We start from the raw sequence: 12,698 nt of genomic DNA, 5'->3' as shown, positions 1-12,698 counted from the left end.
CCCCCCCTTTTTTTTTTTTTTTTTAACATCAGTGTTTGCAGAGCCATCAACCATCCCTGAGCAATCTGCCTTGTTTGTCTGTGCTCAACTGTGAAAATGCATCTTGATCCCCTCCTTATTCCCCAAAGCCATGACTCCAGCATAGAAGCAGATCTTTATTACTAATTGATCTGATATTTTACTGTCCCCAAAACACATAATGCCCAGAGCACAGTTCTCAAGAAAGGAGAATAGTAATTGAATATTTCAGTTAAATGAAAAATTGTAAATTCCACTCTTCTCCCAGCTAAGGTGGGACTAGATTTCTAAAAGGCCAGCATATCTGGAAGTTTTCTAAGAACTCAGAGTGGATGAAACATAGTGCTTTTATTTTAAATACGTGTTTTCCATTTCCATATTTTCCAAATAATACTCTCATATTTTCCACATATTATTCTCCATGGGATACTGCTATTGCCTTGAACTTAGAACACTTTTTCTTGGAGCTCATAATTTTTAATTGATTAAATAATACCTTCTCTGCTCAGCTTAAGAGATGAGCTAGATTTTTTTTTTCTATGCTCTAAACTTTGTGTACTGTGGATAATTGCTCACTAGTTTAAGATCACGTTTTCTTGCCCGATTAAAATGTTACAAAACAAACAAATCTAACTGAATGGTTTTCCCTAAGCTGTTTATACTAAGTTAATAATATATTAGTAATATGTAGTGGGAGTTAACACTAAAATAAAAAAACCACACTATTTTGACAAATTACCCTCAGGGTTTGATAAGGCTTAACTAATTATTTATGTACAGTGAAGAGCAATCTTGTAAACAATCACACCAAGCCTTGCTAAACCACGCTGAAATTTGGTTCTAATTCATCTCACACCTTTCAGGAATTACCAGCAAAACTATAAAGTCACTTAAAGAAATATCCCCCATGTTCTGATTTTCCTGAGGCTTGGAGAAGGTGCTTACATTTGATTAAACAATCAGTGGGACAAAAAAATAAAAGTAAAAATAAAAGATCCAACATTAAATTGTCATAGGTCTGCTGCATGATTTCTTTTAGTTTAGTATCATTGACTTTGAGATCAAGGCCAGTTTGAGATATTTCAACTCTTAAAAAAAGATTAAGGCTATTGATTTAGGTCATTTAGAATAATTCCATCTGAACCTTTTATTTTACCCATGAGAAAACTAAGGCCTTGAAAGTTTGGTTGCCTTGTGCAAGGTCACAGAGGTAATCACCTTGACCTCAGGCTCACAGGCCAGGGCTCTCTCTACCCAAGTATGCAGCCAATGGCAACTAATTCATAAAAATGGCCAGTTCTAATGGGGGAGCAATTACTCAACCACATTCCAGATTGTTTTGTGGCTCAAAAGATCTTCATATTAAAACAAAACAAAACAAAACAAACCAACTTTTTTTCTGAAGACGTAGTCTATTTTAAGTTGGACTGGGGATCTACAGGTATAAGCACTTGATTGATGATATATATTGATATCCTTGAATTTTCCTGTGTGTCTGTAAAACATCAGTCTTTTTGACCATTTGTCCATAAAAGCCATCTTCAGTCAAAAAACTTGGGGAATCATGTTATGCTATATACCTCTTTTAGAAATAAAAATTTCTCTTTAAAGAAAAGTTTTTAAAATGTATTGGGCCACAGAAACTTTGTGTGTGTGTGTGTAGCAGTTATTTTAATGACTATTATTCACATGCTCTAGAACATCTAGCGAGCTGTCTTGCATGCACATAGTGCTGTTGATGGTTAATTTTATGTGTCAACTTGACTGGGCCAAGGGATGCCCAGATAGTGGGTGAAACATTATTTCTGGGTGTGTCTGTGAGGGTGTTTTCAGATGAGATTAGCATTTGAATTGATAGGCTGAATAATGAACATCCACCTTCACAGATGTGGGAGGGCATCATCCAAGCTGCTGAGGGCCGGAAGGGAACAAAAAGATGGTGGAAGGGCTAATTTGCTCACTCTGTTTGAGTTGAGACCTCCATCTTCTCTTGCCTTTGGACATCAGCACTCCTGGTTTTGGGCCTTTGGACTCAGACTGAATTATACCACCAACTTTCCTGGCTTTCCAGTTTGCAGACAGCAGATGATTGTTGGACTATGTGTCCTCCATAATCACATGAGCCAGTCCCATAGTAAATCTTTTATAGGCTGGCTGGTTGACTCAGTTAGGGCACAGTGTTGGTAATACCGAGGTCAAGAGTTTGGATCCCTATACTGGCCAATGGCCAGAAAAGAAAAAAATCTTGCTGTAAATTTCCTCTTATATGTAGTTATATCACACTGGTTTTTTGTCTTTGGAAAACCCTGACTAATACAGGGCTCAATAATTGCCTGAGAATTCGAATTGGTACACACTGACTGTGTGGATTCCTTTAAAAATACTTCTATATATGTACCTTATCCAGATTTTTCCATGGGCTCATGATGATTTGCTCCCAAAGACTATTCCTAAAGGGGTTAATTTCAATAAATCTTTGAATTGTTGCCATTCAGGGAAAAGTACATTGTTTTATTTTTTGTCAGTGCTGACCCTTTGTACACAATCTCTAGCTCAGCAAGGATCTTTATTATTAAACTGATAAGAACAGATACTACACTTGATCTTAGCCAAAAGGCCGAGAAGCGATTAAGCAAGGATCTTTAGTGGGGGCATAATTTGAAAAAGCAGAGACAGTCATCATCCTACTTGAGTTTCTAGAAATTTTTTCTAATAAAGATCTCTTTGGGTGACTAGGAGATGCACACAGGTGAGGACTGGCATGGTTCTATTTCTTGAACAGGTGGCAGCTACACAGGTGCTTGCTTTAAAATTATTCTTAAAATGTGGCAAGTACATTTTATAAGTTCTTATCTATTTTAAAATGAAAAGGTAATAGCATCTAACTGTATGCCTAATTATATCCCTCCCTACCCATGAAAAGATGAGGTGAGACCATCGGCCACATTGAAACCTTGTGAAGTTGGCTTCACAGTCCTTGGCTTCTCTACCACGTGCTGGAGCCGAAGGGCAGAATCAAGAAGCTGTGAACTTTTTACAGCTTCTAAATGAATTCTTCATAATATGATATCATCATCTTACTTTAAGTGGTGGTGAATTTCAGTCCTATTTTGACTCAAATTTAAGCATTAAAATATATATCTAAACCTACTTCCGAGGAATTTGGAAATTCAGTCGCATTATCCAAATTTCTGTTTCCTGCTCTGAAAATAGCTAACAATATAGAACATTCTCATATTTACTCCTTATGGGATTCTATATTGTAGTTTTTATTTATTAGTGATCTTATGGTACTAGCCGTTCTCTTTGTCAGGAAAGCCTTTGTCGGTATTACTGTTCAGGTAGCTCAAGGCATACTATTGTCAAAACCTGATCTGTATTTTTAAGAAATAAAAGACACGATGGCTTTCAGTTTTTGTATTTTAGGCTTCTTGAGTAGACTTGTTCTTATCAAAGAAGTAGTTAAAGCGATAATCCTCTTAAACATTTTAACAAACCAAGGGTAAAAATGACTGAATATTTCCAAGTTCCTTTCTCAGCCCACAGGCTCAGGAATATGAATTAGGTGCACTGATACAAATGTTGAATCTTTAATATTTCACACCAAAAGAAATGCCTCCAGGTAGCTTTTAGCATACTGCTGTAATCTTGGGTAATGAATTAATCATACTCATCCTTAACATAGAATGTTAAGATGGAATTCATGCGGAAGAGTATGGATCAGATAAGCAAGCACTTTTGCTCCTGAAAACTATTTCAACCACATTAGAGTTCTTAGAATTGACTAATCTCCACAGACTAGATCTAAAATTAATATAGGCCCTAAAGCCCCAGTCTCAGAAAAGTGTCAGATGAAAATCCCAAATCAGACTGCCAGAAGTGCTTCCAGGGAGAAGAAGGGTACCCGGGGAACCAGCAATATTAATTCAGTAAATAGGAATTTATCCCACTTACCTTTGTCCTGAGGCCTTTCTGATTAGCAGCCCATTCACAGTTACAGTCTTTGTGAAGGGCTGGTTCCCCTAACTAAAGAGGGGAGGTTTGTGTGTACACCAACATTCCCTAGACCATATTTCTGCCTATCTAGATGACACATAATTAATATTGAGATTGATTAGAGATTTAAATGCCCAGAGTGGTATAAGGAAGCACAGGCTGACTCACTGGTCATCTGTCACACAGTGGGGGAGGTTTCCGTTCACAAGTACTTTGGATTGTACACATATTGGATTATTTGATCTATTGCATGTGAAAGCTGCTTTTATGTTTTGTTATCTACACCTCCAATGACCTCCTCCACACTGTTATTTTATGGCTCTAATCATTCTTTACAAGCAATATTTTGGAACACGGGATAAGTAGCATGAGATTCACCATTAATGTTTGGTTCCATACACGTAACAGGCTCTGGGAGGAAGGGGACTGAGGCTGACCAGCTAGGGGGCAGGGCAGAGGGGAGAGCACCACCTTACTAAAGAGCCAGTGGGGAGGAGTCTTCTGAGAAACAAGTGTTTTATGGTCCTGTATCAATACGTTGTGTATTATTTGTAGGTGACCTTCGCTTTCAGTCATTCATTCATTTATTCATTCTTTAAACAAATACATGTTAAGGATCTATAACCTTTAAGGTACCATCCTGATAATGCAGATTAGACAAAAATGTATGATATGGGTTCTGTGCTATAGTTTGTTCACGGAAAGGGGAGACGAGGCGGGGAGGGGGTGATGGAGAGAACCCATGCTATGGTCAAAAGGCCGATCGTGAACTCCACCTAGATTATTAATAATTTTATTATTTCTGTAAGATCACTTTATCCAATCATAATTATACAGGTTTCTGGTTTCTAAATATCAGCTTTATTTAGAGAGTATCACTCCTTTTGTACCATTACTGGGTAGCATGGAAATTTTACAAATGAGATACTTAGAACACAGAATGAGAAATTGGCGTAAATTAATATCTGTCTGTCTGGCTAGGCTAAGGCCTGCAATCCTCACAGTGCCAATCGTCTAGCTCTTAATCCTGTTCGTGACGCCAATTGTAAAGCTAGGCGACCACGCTAGTTGTCGCAGATCTTTTACCTGCCGGTGATCCTGCACTGACTGGGCTGATGGTTGAGCTAGGCCTGGGTCTGGAGCTCCCAGACCCCTCAAGCCCGTTGTCAGACTGGGTCAAAAACCCTTCACACGCCAGACTGGGTCACCAGACCCCTCCACGCAGGTCTATAATAAGCTAGGTAACCAGCCACACGGTCCTTGGAAGCTGCAGGTCTGGGAAAACATGGCCACGCAGGGCGGGCACCCTAGGCAGTAAAACACCAGCCACAGCGGCCCGGTGCGGGTGCACTCACTCCACCCACACAATGTTTACCGAACTGTCCTGAACTGGCTCTGAGGTGCTGGAGCCTGACCAAATTGTTCCATTTTCCTGACACTGTCACACAAGGTCAAGTGGGATAAGTCTTAATTAGAAAAGCACCAAGTATGTTCAGGCTCCCTAGGACCTGGGAGACCAAGTGGTATTTTCAAAGTGTTACTGTGTGTTTACTTCTTGATTATTGTGGAAGCAGTGATTGGTCTTTCCAGCATCTGGGCCCAGGCAGTCAAGAATCTTGCATAAGGCCATGTGAAACTATTATTTTGAGCCTGATGGAGGATTTTTTTTTTCCATTTTGCTGATTTGCAAGGTAAACTTCCTGGAACCTGAGGATGGGCTTGTCAGGATCAGGTCCTTCTTCCCTTTGCCTGTTTTTGATAATGAACTTGAATGGAGAGGCACAGGCTGATGGCCCATGATGTGCCAGTTCTCACAGGCTCCTCCTAGGCTTTCCTTAAAATTTAGAAGGGTCAGCAGCATTGGCCCAGGTGTCTTCAGGAAAGCAAAAAAAAAAAAAAAAAAAAAAAAAAGAAAGAAAGAAAAGAAGTACAAAGCACTGTGAGAATTTAGATATCTGTGTAAGAGATTGTGGAGGAGCAATCTTTCAAATTGGCCCCCTAAGAACATATAGGATTTCAAGGAACAAAAGAATCTAAGAGTTTAAATACCATGAAAGAGCCATCTTAAGTATGTGAAAACTGACCTGATGGTGGCGGAAAGGGGTCCAGTATGTCTATGAAGTGAGGAGTCTGGAGGGTGAGGAGTGAGGGTCTGGGGACACCATTTACAGAGACACAAGGACAAGGTGGGGGAGAGGCAGGAGCAGGTTGGGGTTTGGCAGCCTTAGGGTAGGATGTATTAAAGGTGATAAATTTGGCTTATACACATGATGTTGAAGGCTAGGGCAAGATGCTGGTGAAGAGGTCCAATAAGTAGACTAAAACTCAGACTCCAGCCTTTTGAAAATTTTTCAGACCCTGCATGTTGGAAAGAGCTGATGTAGGAAGTTGGTGTGTGTATGTGTGTGATGTTGAGGAAAAGGGGCTGAGAAGAGAAGGAAAAATAACAGAAACATATGGTATGTCCATATTTAGGGGCAGAAAAGAAGAAGGAAAAGAAAACACTAGAAAGTTGTAGCTTAGGCAAGCCAAGGAAGAGACTATGTTAAAGGTTGTGAGAATACTGACTTTTGTTTAAAAAATGAAACTGCTTGGACATTTAATTCACAACATTTGCTCAAATACATTCCATATGGACTAAAGACTTTTAAAAAAGAGCACAATCTTTAAAAACTAAAAGAAGCTACTGATGAATATTTACTTGATATTTGAATGGGAAAAAACTTTCCAAGAGTAAAAAGTAAAAGCAAAGTGTAGTAGTCAGTGTTGTCCAGAGAAACAGAACAAATAGGATAAACATGAACACACACTCACATATTCACATGTCACATAATACTTCAGTCAACTGTGGACCACATATACAACTGTGGTCCCATAAGATTATAATGGCTATGCCATATTGTCAAAGTGCATAATGGGCTGTACTATAAACCAGGTGGTTTGTGTAAGTATGTGCAAGTACACTCTATGATGTTTGCACAATGACGAAATCACCTAATGATACATTTCTCAGAATATATCCCTGTCATTAAGGTACACATGACTGTATACAGAGAGATTTATTATAAGAAATTGTCTTATGAGCTAATGGAGGCTCAAAAGTCTCAAGATGTGCAGGGTGAGCTGGCAAGCTGAAGACCCAGGACAGCTGATGGTGCAGTTCCAGTTTAAGTGTGAAGGTCTGAGAGCTGATGGTGTAGTCCCCATCTGAAGGTTGGCAGACTCAGGACCCAGGAAGAGCTGAGGTGTCATTACAGTCTGAAGGCAGCCAGGCAGGAAGAATTCTGTCTTACTAGGGAGAGGGTCAGACTTTTTGTTCTATTCAGGCCTTCAACTGATTGGACAAGGTCCACTCATATTAGGGAGGGCAATCTGCTTTACTCATCAAATGAGTAAATGTTAATCTCATCAAAAAATACCTTCACAGAAACACACAGGGTAATGTTTGATCAAATATCTGGGTGCCCCATGGTCCAGTCAAGTTGACACATAAAATTAATTAATAGCACAATGTAAGATACGGCTACATAAAAATTGAGAACTTCTGCCACCAGGACAATATTTGCAAAGATTAAACAAGTGCATCTTGATTTCCTCCCTTACTTATGGCTTTTTGCAGTCTCGCCCCTCCAAGGCCAAGCCACGGGGGTGTCTTTTCTAGAACAGGGGAGGATGCACATTTGTTTTCCTAAGCAAGTCTGGAAAGACAGGATTGCTAAATGTCAAAATCTGTTTAGCCACAATAGGGTTATCAAGGGGTGGGTGTAGCCCCTCAGATCCTACAGTTCTCCCAGAGTATAGAAAGATGCACTTCCGCCCAAGAGGCTGAGTCCAGGAGGCTTGCTGCTCTGTGCTACAAAGGTGACTTGACATAGGACAGGGAGAGTTAAAAATAAAAAGCCAGAAGGACTGTGTGAGGAAGAAGGAAGCAAGAAGGTAGGAGAACAGAAATGGTCAGAAGTGTGTGTCCTGGCTTTGGCTCACGACATGGGAGATTCAGAGGGATCTCTGTCTTAATTTCTAGTGAGTACTTTAGGAAGACACAGCCTCTCAGGCTGCTCCTTTACCAGCCTGGGTGCAGCCACATCAAGGTAAATTTTGTGGTACAGCTGGACAGGCACTGGGAGGCCTGGGAGTATAGCTTTTCTAGGCACCTTTTAGCTCCAATGTGGTGTGTCTGTGACCTGCCCCCTCCAGGGTCTTGGAATTGAATTAGGAACCTGTGAGCCTGGCATGAGGCTCACCACCATGAGGAGATCTCTCAGCAGAGGCTGGAGTGGACAGCTTCGTCCCCAGGAGAATGAGGCAGAGGACTCTACAGCCACAACTTAAGGAGAGCCCAGCCAGCTCAGGGCAGGGAAAGAGTGAGGGAGGGGGGACAGAGAGAGAGATTAGGTGGACGGGCAGGCAGGGCTCCCAGTGGTCATGAATATTCAAGCTGCTCTTCACCTTACCACAAAGAGGTACCAGCACTTCCTCCTGTTGGGACACAAAACTCCATTTGGGACAGAGCCAGGGAAGGGGGTTAGGAACAAGAGAGACTGAGCAATTATCTCAAACAAGCAAACACTAAGCAACAGGATGATTCAATGATCAGCTCAGACCAAATTCAAAAAATAAAGAGAATTATATTAAGTGAAACAAGTCAGGCACAGAAAGAGAAATACCACATGTTCTCACTTATTGGTGGGAGCTAAAAATTAATATATAAATTCACACACACACACACACACACACACACACACACACACACACACACACACACAAACCGGGGGGGGGGTGGGGAAGAAGATATAACAACTACAATTATTTGAAGTTGATACGACAAGCAAACAGAAAGGACATTGTTGGGGGGGGGAGGGAGAAGGGAGGGAGGTTTTGGTGATGGGGAGCAATAATCAGCCACAATGTATATCGACAAAATAAAATTTAAAAAAAAAAAAAAAAAAAAAACAACAAAAAATAAAAAGGCCCAAAGTTCATTTCCGCCTTCCCACCCAGTGGGTGGAAGCTTATAAGGAAGACCAGCAAAATTACGGATAAAGTAAATGTACCACATTATATCTGCACATTGAAGCATAGTATTGAGTGAATCTGTAACACTGGTACATTTCCATGTGTCAAAAACGGTAATAAAATTAAAAGTCAAATAACAGATAAGGGGAAGATGCCAGAGATAAAAGAATGGGTTAATAGCTTTCCCTTAAACAGAACTCTTTTAAACAAATAAGAAAAAATGCTATAATGTCAGGAGAGGAATGGGTAAAACCAAAACACATAACCCGTCAATTTATAATCTAAAAAAATATGAATGGCTAAAAAGCACACAAATACTGAACAAATAAATCAAGAAATTAAAATCAAAATAACAATTAATACCATTTTTACCTATCAGAAGAGGTGATGTTGATACGAGCTTTCTGAAAATCAATTTAGTAGTGTACGTTGACATTCAAAATGTTTATATTTCTTAATCTATTAACTCCAGTCCTAGGAAATTATCCTCAAGAAACCATCAGACATGTGAACACATTTAACAATAAAATTCAAGATGTAGCAAAAGACCTGAGAATGTGAATTACATTTCCCAGGCTCACAAACAGAAAAGTGTCTACCTGTCCTCATTTTAAAGATAGCTTAAAAGAGAACCTAACTCCATAATTTTTCTTGCTATTCTATTTCAGTCCTTTATCAACTTTACAGTAAAGCCATCCTCTTTTGTGTCCAACTGAAATACATTCTGCTTTAATTTAAGCCCACGTTTTGTCTCATGTGGACACCATGAATAAGGCTGTAGCATTCTTGCATTAAGTGAAAAGACAGAAATCCTTTCTTGGCTTACACTTTTCTTCCTTTCAATGAACACTGACTTCTGGGACTAAAGCTGTTTCTCACTGCTCAGGATAAACACCTGACTTCTTAGCTGGCCCCTGGTACCCCCCCCGGCCCAGGTCCCTGAAGCCTGTTTGCTCTCTTAGCCCATGGATGGGAAATGCGCCACAGAGAGACAAGCACACACCTGCATCACGGTGTGAAAAGAGCCCAGACTGATGACGACCCAGGGTTTATAAGTGCATAGAAGAACTCAAGTCAGCCTGCTGGAGTCACATCAAAGAGAAAGAAACCGTCTTAGACTGTTTAGTGCTGCTATAACAGAATACCACAGACTGGGTAGTTTATAAAGAACAGAAATTTATTTCTCACTGTTCTGGATGCTGGAAGTCTAAGATCAAGCCACCAGCTTTTGGTATCTGATAACAATTGCATCCTCTGGAGGGGAGGAATGCTGTGTGCTCACATGGCAGAAGGCAGAGGACAAGAGAAGGTGAATACCCTCTGTTAAATCCCTTTATAATGGCACCTAATCCCATCTACAAGTGAGGGACCCTCATGGCCTAATTACCTCTTCAAGGCCCCATCTGTTAATACTATCACATGGGCAACACCTGAATTTCGGACACATTCGAACCACAGCGGAAACTCTAGAGCAGACGTCAAGAGCTGAATAGGACTTCCCCAAGTGGACAAGGGCAGTGGCGAGGTGGGAGGGTGAGTGGTTATTCCAGGCAGTGGAAGCACGGGCAAAGGTATAGAGAGTGTGTCTTTAGAAAATGAAAGGTGTTGGTGTGGTTACAAGTAAAGGGTGCCAAGTGGGACCATATGAGGATGAATAGGACCTGGGGGTCAGATCATAAAGGGTTAGACTTGTAAGCCATACTAAGGAGTTTGGGTTTCAACTTATAAACAGCTGGAGTCAGTGAACACTTTAAGTAGGTGAAACATGTTCGGATTTTAGTGTTAACCCAATTCACACAGACACGTGGAGGGTAGGTTGGAGGGGTAAAACTGGAGGTACAAGTACCAGATATAGTGAATTATGGACCCCAAAAGAGCAAAGAGGGAACAGAATAGAGGAGAAGGGTACAGGAGAGAGGATTCAGAATCATCGTGACTTAGAGACCTAGTGGATGTGTGGTTGGGGGTGAGGGAAAATGAGGAGATGGTGATGGCTTCTCAGTTTGTGGCCCCCTAGAAATGGTACTTTATAAAAGCACTTGGCCTATCAGTAGTTCTCATACGTGAGCGTGCATGGGCATCACTGGGATGCTTGTTAAAAATACAGATTCCTGGGCCCTGTCCCAGACTGGTGAAATGGGGGAGGAGGACCAAGAATGTATTTTTATTTTATCTATTTATTTAAAATAAAAACAAATCAATTAAAATTTTTTTTTTCAATTTTATTTATGTTTATTTTTGTGGGGTACAATGTGTTGTTTCAATACATGCATATGCTGCACATGTGATTCACTGAGGGTAGATGGCATAGTTTTGTACCCATTAGTCCACCACTTTTCCTCCCCTCACCCCTGTCCCCTCCTGGCTTCTGGTAACCATTATTCTATTCTCTACTTCTATGGGAGCCACTTCTCATGGGGAGTGCAGGTGTCTTTTTGATATATTGATTTCATTTCCTTTGGGTACATAGCCAGTAGTGGGATAGCTGGGTTGTAAGGTAGATCTATCTTTAGTTCTCTGAGGAACCTCCACACCATCTTCTTCAATGGCTGTGCCAATTTACACTCCGACCAGCAAGGTAGGAAGCTTCCCTTTCAAGAATGCTTTTTTAATGAATACCTCAGGTGATTCTTTGGTAGATTCATTTTGAAGACTATAGCAAAGGGTTTTCCTCTTAATTTTTCCTTTTAGATAATTTGCAAATTACAACCCCCAATTAGTAATTAGTAGATAACCATGCACAGTGAAGAGAACCAAAACTCTTCACAGTAGAAATGGTAGAATCTGCAAATATGGAATGTGGGTGGCAGGGTGGGGTGGGGAAGAAGATGCCTGTGGGAGGACAACAGCATGGAGGGGGTCAGCGTGGGAAGAGAAATTCAGAGCTGGGCAGGAGTGAGCAGCAGCAGAGCTGAGGTGAGTTGGTGCCAGGCGGGTGGTTCTGAGCAAGTAGTGTTCCATTTAAAAGAAGCCAGGGGCACAGAAAGAAAAGCAGAGACAAAGACTCCCTGGATTTCATCACTGGGCGGTCTTGGGAAAGCTGGAAACTAGAAGAATGGCAGTGAGCTGTGGAGGGAGGGCAGGGTGAAGGAGAGGCAGGATGGGCAGGAAGGACCTCAGGACGCTCTGCAGGGACACGTGCCAGCCGGCTACGCCAGCAGCAGCTGTCCGTGATCAGGTCCGCTCTTCCAGAGTGTAACGTTCTCTGCATGTATTTAACTATTTAAAAAGTTAAAATGCATTGTTTCTGATTGACACAAAGAAATAAAATCCAAGTTTCCTAATACCATGAGATCTTCACAGTTTTAGCAATAAAATCCAATTCGTACCAAGATGTAAAGATGTGAAGTGTGGGGATGCTACTGATAAGCACATTTATTTTTATTACTATTAGTTTAAACCATCGATATATTGAAAAGGCCTCCAAAAATACTTTTTGAAAAGCATATGCTCCTATATTTATAAGTAAACTTTCCTTTAAAAAAGAGGTTAAAACCTTTCTCTAAGCTGTATGGATAAATCTATCATAGTTACATAAATCTTAGGAATTAGGCAATTTGGAAACAGCTCACAAATTGCCTTCCTGAGCCATTTCTGATTAGCAAAAGTCTAAAGAGAGCTAGTGGATAAGCCTACCCAGGGCGTTTGGAAGATCAGATTCACACTCA

At 40.7% G+C, this 12,698-nt stretch overlaps 1 pseudogene; it reads right to left on the bottom strand.

Annotated features, from left to right (window-relative positions):
* Positions 1-2,471: 2,471 nt before the first annotated feature.
* LOC134379414 (U2 spliceosomal RNA) lies at positions 2,472-2,647 on the bottom strand (annotated as a pseudogene).
* Positions 2,648-12,698: the final 10,051 nt, after the last annotated feature.

This window comes from Cynocephalus volans, chromosome 5 (assembly GCF_027409185.1).
Source record: "Cynocephalus volans isolate mCynVol1 chromosome 5, mCynVol1.pri, whole genome shotgun sequence".
In the NCBI taxonomy this organism is placed as follows: Eukaryota; Metazoa; Chordata; class Mammalia; order Dermoptera; family Cynocephalidae; genus Cynocephalus; species Cynocephalus volans.
Note: the sequence above shows the minus strand (reverse complement) of the source record. Positions and strands in the feature narration are given on the sequence as shown.